This window comes from Ipomoea triloba, chromosome 3 (assembly GCF_003576645.1).
Source record: "Ipomoea triloba cultivar NCNSP0323 chromosome 3, ASM357664v1".
Classification (NCBI taxonomy): domain Eukaryota; kingdom Viridiplantae; phylum Streptophyta; class Magnoliopsida; order Solanales; family Convolvulaceae; genus Ipomoea; species Ipomoea triloba.
Window position 1 is genome coordinate 3090806 of NC_044918.1, and position 9305 is coordinate 3100110.

Consider the following 9305-nt stretch of genomic DNA (forward strand, 5'->3'; position numbering starts at 1 on the left):
AAATTTTATGAAGATATCGTTTTTAGTCTTTTACATTTATCAGCTTACCAAAAAGTTAATTTTATCAAATAATTTTAACCATAATCAGCTAGCTTAACAACTATTCAGTTTTCAACTCTTAACTTATAACTTTTCAGTTTTTATCCACATTTTCAGTTTTTCAGCTCAGTTTGTTAAACATAACTTATAACTTTTCATATTTCAATTACTTTTTAAGTTGATTTGGCAAACAATGGATTCACACGTATACATTATTGTTACTGAAAGGCTGTACGAAACTACGATTGGTAAGTTCTCACGTGCACATTATACTATGAATGATGAATAAAGCACCTGCATTTCTTCTCTTTTGGGAGAGAGAAGCCTTTAATTACACGGCCAGAAGAAAATAACAACTCATATCTGGCAATTGCCAAATGTAACATCGGGCTTCAACCTGACACTTTAATTTGTCTACTTTTGTCGGCAGATAATACACATTATATTGTCCTTTGGAATCAGAGACAGCAAATTTTTAAACCCAAGATAAAATTTAATTGATTAACTAATTAAATAAATTAAGAAATACGGAGTATTGTTTAATAGTACAACATTGTGGGTAATAATGTACAAATAGGGTTAAGTGATGAGAAATTCTTAATCTTGGGGTTCAACGTAAAACCTTAATTTGTCTTCTTTAATTAGCCGATAATGCACATTGTCCAACGGAAACAAAGTCGACAAATTTTTAAAATTTTTCCAATCACAAGTATTTTTAGGAGAAGTGGAATTTATTAACAGTAATAGCATTCTTAAAAAAAAAAAAATTAACAGTAATAGCATTCAACACTAAATTTTAAATTCAATTCGTAACTCCGAAATTTATAAAAGAAGTGGAATTCAGTATTAGTAATGGACTTCTACATTGAATTTAAAGTTCAATTCGTAATTTCCAAAATTGGAAAATTAGATTAGATTAAATCTGTTGAATCCCCACGACTCGATCTTGAGCGTGAGAACATATTATATATATATATATTTTTTCTATTCAGGTGAGATCAATATTCCCAAAAGGTTGAATTCCTAACTCCAAGGGCTTCCATGGCCCGGTCTAACTTTAAGAGGATACAAATCATGGTAACTTAGTTGAACACAAAGGCTTAATCTTTGTTTACTGCGCACAAAGAGCCCCTCTCACTATGAGAGCTGCCCCACACTATCGTTGATGGGAATCGATCCCAGGTCATTGTTCCAATACTTCAACCATGTTACCAATATAAAAAAGAAATAAATACAAAAATCTAAAAGCACTAATTCAAACTTAAAAATCAAATTACCAATAAGATGTATGGAATGATACTCTTTTTAAAAATGGGAATGAGGTTTTTAATTAAAGGGGTAATCCAGTCTCATAGTTGTGTTTTAAAAAGTTATCAACCAAGCACTAACTATGATTTTAATTCTCATTCCTGATATGTAAACCCATGAACCAAACACACCCTATGTCTCAATGCCAGTTATAACTCTAATTTATGTCAGTTTTTCTATTATATATATATATATATAAATTATGCTACAAGAGTTGTACTGTACAATTTTTTGGACAAAAATATCCCTATCGTTATAACTTTTATTATCTTTTTCCATTATCATTACCATTCACATACACTGCAATATATTTTCATATATTCTTCAATTATAATAATATATGTATATATTATATATTGGAGTAATATAAGTAATTACTTTGCTTTCATTTATATTTTAATTAAATGTTACCATAATTATATTTAATAATGAGTGAATTACATTTTTGGTCCTATTGTTATAGGGGCATGTCCAATTTTAGTCCACCTTAATTAATTTTGCCACATTACGATCACTGTTATTTAAAGTGTTTCACTTTTAGTCCACCGTTAGTATTTCTGTTAGTTGGTCGTGTAATCTAGAGGCAATTTCGTCTTTCTATGTTTGTCTCTTCTCCTTTAATTAGCCACCAATTGTGAATCAGACTAAAGTTATAACAATGACTTTATAAACGAGACCACCAACATGAGACCAATATGGCTTGTTTCTACGCCTTGTCTAAAAAGACTAAAACGCCCCTAGATTACACAGCCTCTTGACGAAAATACTAACGGTAGACTAAAAGTGGAATACGTTCAATAACATTAGTCGCAATGTGACAAAATTAATTAAGGTGGACTAAAATTGGACACACCCGACCAAAAATAGAATTCACTCTTTAATAATTTATCATATCTAAAATTTTTTCTTTAACAATATTAATCATACCTTAATTATTATTCAAATTATCAACTATTCTTTTAATATAATATGAATTCTACAACTATGAATTAAAAAAAAATATATACTATTATTTATAAAAAAAATTAATATTGAGTATTAATATTGTGCATGTATTTTTGCACATCACGCATACAAAATATTAGTCATTATAATAAAGGATCAACTGTGAATAGATATAATAATTAAAGGTATAATGCATGTGTTAATCGACATTTGTATCAATAATATTGAGTATAATTGTGTACACTATATTTTTTTTGTACTAAGTATTGTTAGTATTAAATATCTAAATAAAAAAAATTAAAAAGTGAATTCATGTTACGCCCTAATTTATGTATGTATTTCTATGTTTGCATGGTTACACATATTGTGCTATTATTTTTTTAAGACAAAATTATCCTTAAACAATTAAACTTTCGTTAATATATATTAAATTGAGTTAATTTCAATGAATGTCCCTTGTCTTTGGTGGCAATTTCACATTCAATCGCATAATATAATTTTTTTTCCATTTAATACCCCCATACTTTCATGTTTTGGACACTTTTGGTCCTTTCGATGACTTTGAGACTTTTTAGTAAAATCTTATTTTAAACAAGGGTATTTTTGTCTCTTCATTTTTTGAATTTCTCAATGAGTTAATTCCAGCGGAGGTCCCTTGTCTTTATTGGGATTTCCAAATTTAGTCCTAGAAAATTGTTTTTGTTTTTTAACACCCCAAACTATCATATTTGGAACACTTTTGGTCGTTCTGATGATTTTTTTCCCGGTGAAACCCTATTTTAGGGAAGGACATTTTTCAATGAAAAAGAAGAGACTTCTTTCTTCTTCTTTTTTTATTTTTTATTTTTTATTTTAATGGATTGAAGTCGACTATGTAATGACATCCTGAGCTTTTCAACTACGTTGGAAAATGATTTCCCCGCACTCGGAGGTCCTCACGTACTCGAAATCGCCATTGACGGATAACAATTTGGGCCGGGTTGAAGGAGATGCAGAGAAGAGTCAGGTGATGGATATAGTACACTTCACAACTAAAGAGAAGAAAAAAAAATTGGCGCAAAAAATCAGAAAATAAAATAAAAATCTGAAGAAATGAAAATGTCATTGCCTAAAATAGGGTTTTACTTGAAAAAAGATATCGGAAGGGCCAAAATTAAAGTGTCCAAAATATGATTGTTTGGGACAAAATTAGGGATGTCAATTTCAATTCGCCATGCGGATATCCATCTAAATCCACCCCACGAATCGATTTTTTTTTTTTTTAGTGAAAGTGGGTGGTGGGTTAGGGATGGGTCTTAAAAAATTAAACCCGCTGTGAGTTATGTTAGATTCGAGTTTTATGTACAAAACCCGCCTAGGACCCCACCCAACTCACTATATATATAATCTAAGAACATAACAAGTTTCAATCCAGGTTATACCCCTGATTTATGTCCGTTTATTCTGTTAAATTTTTGTATATATTATGCTATAAGAGTTGTACTATACAATTTTATGGACAAAAATATCCTTGCCGTTATAAATTCTGTTATGTTTCCCATTATTGTTACCATGTACATGCATACACACTATTTTTTTTTCTTTTATTATTCTTCAAAGATAATAATGTAAACATGATATTATAAGAAATAAGTTTGATTTCATTAAATTTTAATTAAATCTTACTATGATTATGTTTAGTAATATATCATATTTAAATTTCTTATTTTAATAATATTAATCATACCATAATTATTATTCAAATTATAAACTATACTTTTATTTAATACAATATGAATTCTACAACTATACATGTTGGAAATATGTTTTGGCGCATTGCGCATATAAAATATTATTAGCTAAATAAGTACTTGTTTGTAGTTAATTATAAAAGTTTCTAATACTTTTACTAAGTTTTTATTATGTTTAGTTTTAAACTGACAAGTTTATTTTAAAAAAATTCAAATTTAGGTATTATATTTGAATATTTATATTATTTTATGTTTTAATATAACTAGTCAAAAAATAACTAGTGAATTTTATCATGCGTGAGTAATTTAAATATTATTTTAATTTTTTTAATAAACTAATAAGTGGTAGGTACCTATAGTGGGCACCCACACCCAATGGGGCGGGAGTGATTTTGGAAAAGTTCACCCGATGCGAGTTGGGGGTTGGGTAGGTGGAGAAAATATAAGATGGTTCGGGTGACGGGTGTAGCCCTCCCCAATCTACCACCGACCCCATTGCTATCCCTAGACTAAATTTGAAATTGCTACCAAAGATAATGGACCTTTGCTGAATTTAACTTATTAAATGCTATCGTAGTTATATTTAATCATTTATTGTATCTAAAATTAGTACTTTAAAAATTATTTTTTTTAGAACATACTTTAAAAATTATTAATCATACAATAATTGTTATCCAAATTATCAATTACTCTTTTTAACATAATATGAATTATACAACCATGCCTTTATTTAAAAAATAATATACAATTATTTAAAAAAAAAAAGAAAAAAAGGATCAAATAGGCTTCCCAACTTTACATGAGAAGGTAATTAGGCTCTTGAAACTTTTGGAAGTTGCAATTAAGCTCATGAACATGCTATTTTCGTGTATTATATTGAAACTCCAAAACTGATTAATGACATGTAATAACAGGTAAGTAGGAATCATGCAAGACTCCTACGACCGGTTGACGGTCACCCGTTGCCCTTCCCCATTAAGAAGGTGACCCAAAAGGTTGCCTTCTCCGATGAGACCGGACTAGTCACCTTTTTTGTTAATCGGAGAAGGCAACCAGTGTGGCCGAATTTTTGAGACGGTCAACGACGACTTGCATACCGGTAACCTGTTGGTTACTGCTATTTAGATTTATTTGACGATGAATTTTGATAAGTTGGAGTATTTAATTGCAACTTTAAAAAGTTTAGAAACCTAATTGCCTTCTCGCTCCGTGTAAAGCTCGAGTATCTATTTGACCCTTTTTTCCTTTTTAAAAATATTTTAGTATAACTATAATTTTAACATTGTGTACTAATTTCAGATATTTATTTTTACACGTCACACACAGAAAAGGATAGTTAATTATATACAATACAATTATAAATATCATGTACAATTTTGTACATGATATTATCAATACCGATATAAATGGTGTCAAGAAAAGAAAAAAAAAACCTTACTACTACGCCAAAAACTTTAGCTAGTAACGAAGACGCAATTTGGATGGTGGACTCAGCTCTCGAAGTCGACGCCTAACAATCCCTCGCATCACCTGCCACCCGTGATCTACTTTGATACCAATTGTCAAGATCAAAGACTTACTATTACGTCAAATGTTATAGCTAGTAGCAAAGGCACAACTTGAATTGGATGCTGGATTCGAACTTCCAAGCCGCCACCCAACACGTACCTCTTGTACCTGCTCTGATATCCATAATCATATCAAACCCAAGACACAACTTTACTTCTTTATACTTGTGTAGCTGTCAAAGTCACATTTTAATAGTAGGAAATTGTACTCGGTTCTCCAATCTCATATCCAACAGATGAGATTGAAAAAAAGAAAAGAAGAAAAAAAGAAAGAATGAAACCAAAGTAATAATTTTAATATTGAATTATCATGGTGAAAGACGCTTACCAGGCCAGCCTGAAATGTACTAGTATTTAAAGCCACGCCCAGTACGTACCCCAGTCACCTCAAGGTTTCCAAATTAAGATTAGTATATTATTGACTTTGAAATAGTAATATTCTGAAAGAAGAAGGTAGCTAGTCAAATTAAATTACCAAAATTCAATGGAAGCATATACTTTCACCAAGACAAGCAACTACATAGGTGTACGAAAGCGGCCATGGGGGAAATATGCAGCCGAGATTAGGGATTCAACCCAGGGTGGGAAGAGGGTTTGGCTGGGAACTTTCAACAGCGCCGAGGATGCTGCTTTGGCTTACGACCAGGCCGCTCTAGCGATGCGTGGCACCTGGGCTTGCCTCAACTTCCCGCCCGAGCTAGTGCGCAAATCCCTGGAAGATATGGACTGCAAAGAAGGGACGTCCATGGTTTCAGCTCTGAAGGAGAAGCACCGGAAAAGAACCCGGCGAGGTAAAGGAAATTCGCCGTCGTGCAAAGCGGCGGCGGAGGAGGAGGATGGGAATAATGGTGTTTTGGTTTTGGAGGACTTGGGATCTGATCTGTTAGATGAGCTCTTGTCCGTAACTTCTTCCTCATGTATGTAACCACCATTCTCTACTTCCATCCTTTCCTTCTTTAGTTTCTCTCTCTCTCTCTTTCTTTTTTTGGTTGTTCGTTGCACATGATTGAGCCCTAGCTAGGGCACGGTTCGGACTGTATTTTCAAGAAATATTATTTTCTGTAAGTGATTTATTTTGTTGTCCAAAGATATCCCTCCAGCTGATAGCCAAAGACTAATCTTCCGTCTAACGGTCAGCATATTAAGTGGTAGGGGACTGGTCAAATGCTTTGCTCCATTCACATGGATGGGGATTGAACCTCAACCTCATGCTTAATTAAGGGATGTGCTGAACCACTCCAACCAACCATGTTGGTTATATGTGATTTATTTTGATTATGTTAAAAAAAATTAGAAAAAAATGGAGAAAAATGATCACTAGTATGAAGTACTAACTAAAATGACTAATGATTTAACAAAAAAATAGCTAGCTAGGTCCCAATAATTTATAAAGTCTGAACACATGCCTCCATAAGAATATGAGCACGAGCTAAAATGAAGTATCCGTATAACTTTTTCTGTTTTTCTTTTCTATTTCTTCTCATTTCGATTCCCATGTGTCATGTAAAATCAATGGGGTGTTTGGTAAAAAATAGTTATCTGATTGAGTTAATGAGTTTGACTAGTTGATAATTTTAACTGGTTGTAAAAATATGTTTAACCAAGTCAAACAACTACTAGTAATCAAATAAGCAAAAATTAGCTGATAAAGCTAACTATATTACCAAACAAGACCAATATCTATCAATTATAAGATTTGGTAAACTGTTTTCAATTTTATTTCTTCTTAATTTTTTATCTGAGAGCAATTTACACTACAATATCTCCGTATAATACAACTATATATTCATTTTAAAGAATAGTGAGTTTCCCATTTTTATTAGCAAGATAGTGTTGAAAGAGGTGCAAATATAACTAGCTAGGGATATAAGTGTACATAACGAGCAATAATTGTCCGGCTAGCTACTTGAGTACATATTGCTCACTGTATATAGTCGCTGGCTTGTCCAGCTGAATTTTACTGGATCCTTTTTCTGCTTTCTTGATGATGATATGATGTGAGCTAATTAATTAAGATTTAGTGTTCATGGTCTAAAACACACCCTGCAAGTTGGGAGATACACCCAATGTGTATTACTTAGAGGATACTGTTTTTCGTACTCTTATTTTGAGCTATCACTTTCATAGCAGCAAATTGAAAAGAGCAAAATGAATAATGTTGAGTGGGTTAAAGAGCAAAGTCTAATATTTTGTTATTGAAATGTGTTGCTAATTATTATAAGTGTGTAAGAAAATAAAATTGTGTATTTGTTACTAATTCTAACTTGGTTCTGATGTAATAATAAGTGTTTTGACAATAAACAAAAATAGAAACAGATGGATATATAGAAATTTGCAAAATTAAAATTTTCATTGGTTTTTCGTACATCTACTATGCTTAGGATGGAAATAGGTCGAGTCAAGCCAAGTTTTAGAAAATTAAGCAAATTATTGTGTGGATCGCGGTCCAAAACGACATCGCTGAATTTTATGAGTTAGAATAATGTACATTATGTGATAAAATAATGAAACTTTTGGGTAAGATAATGTATGTTATGTGTTAAAATAATGTACTTTATGTGTTATAATAATGTAAATTATTAGTTAGAATAATAAAATTTCTGTGGTAAGATACTGTACTTTATGTGTTAAAATAATGTACATTATGAGTTATAAAAATGTATATTGGACTTTGGACCGTGATCCACACAATAACTATTGAGAAAATTAGGCCTTACAAAAATCTAAGGCTTGGACTTGGACTTGAGCCTATTTTAAAACTTTTATAAGTATTTCTAAAAAATTTAAGAAATATAGCTAATACAAAACTAATATATAACAACATAAGTATATATCACCACAATGCTATATCACCACAAATATTTCAAAAAATAATAATTATCACGACAATGCAAACATAATATTGTTAAAAACAAAATATAAAATAAAATAAAACAAGTCACGACTTCAACATGGTCGTTAACTTGTTTAGAAATAAATTCAATTCTATTATTGCTTGTCATCTTATATAATTTCATAAATAGTTAACATTCAACTCACATAATTAAGTCACGACATTTTATTAAATATTATAACAGAAAGAACAACTAATAAACAATTAAACAATAAGAACACTTATAGCAGGATTAGCAGTAATGTCTATAGTTGAATGAGAATTTAGAATGAGATTTTGGAGGGGAAGGGTTAGGGTTTGGTAATTATATATACTTGAGGTTATATTGTAAATATAAAAATATATTAGGTATAAAATAGAATATATACTAACTATAAAAATATATTATGTATAAAATAGAATATATACTCAGGTGCAGTTGTGAGGTGAGATGAGAGTCATTGATCTTGCCAAAATCAAAGTTCAGGATTAACAACGTTTAAAAAAAATGCGGTGGCAATTTAGGTGTGTAATTTTCCATCTCAAGGTGCATCAGTTATGTTGTTGAAACTTAAAGTGGGTCAGCCTAAGGCTTTAGGTGCGTTGTTTCTTTCTTAAGGTGCGTTATTTCACTTCTTAAGGTACATCTTTTTCTTCTTTTTTTTTTTTTCAGTTCCAAAACAAAAATGATACCTATCTATAAGATTTTCTCAATAAAGTCATATTTATGTGTAAGCCCTATATATATATATATATATATATATATATATATATATATATATATATATATATATATATATATATATATATATATATATATATATATATATATATATATATATA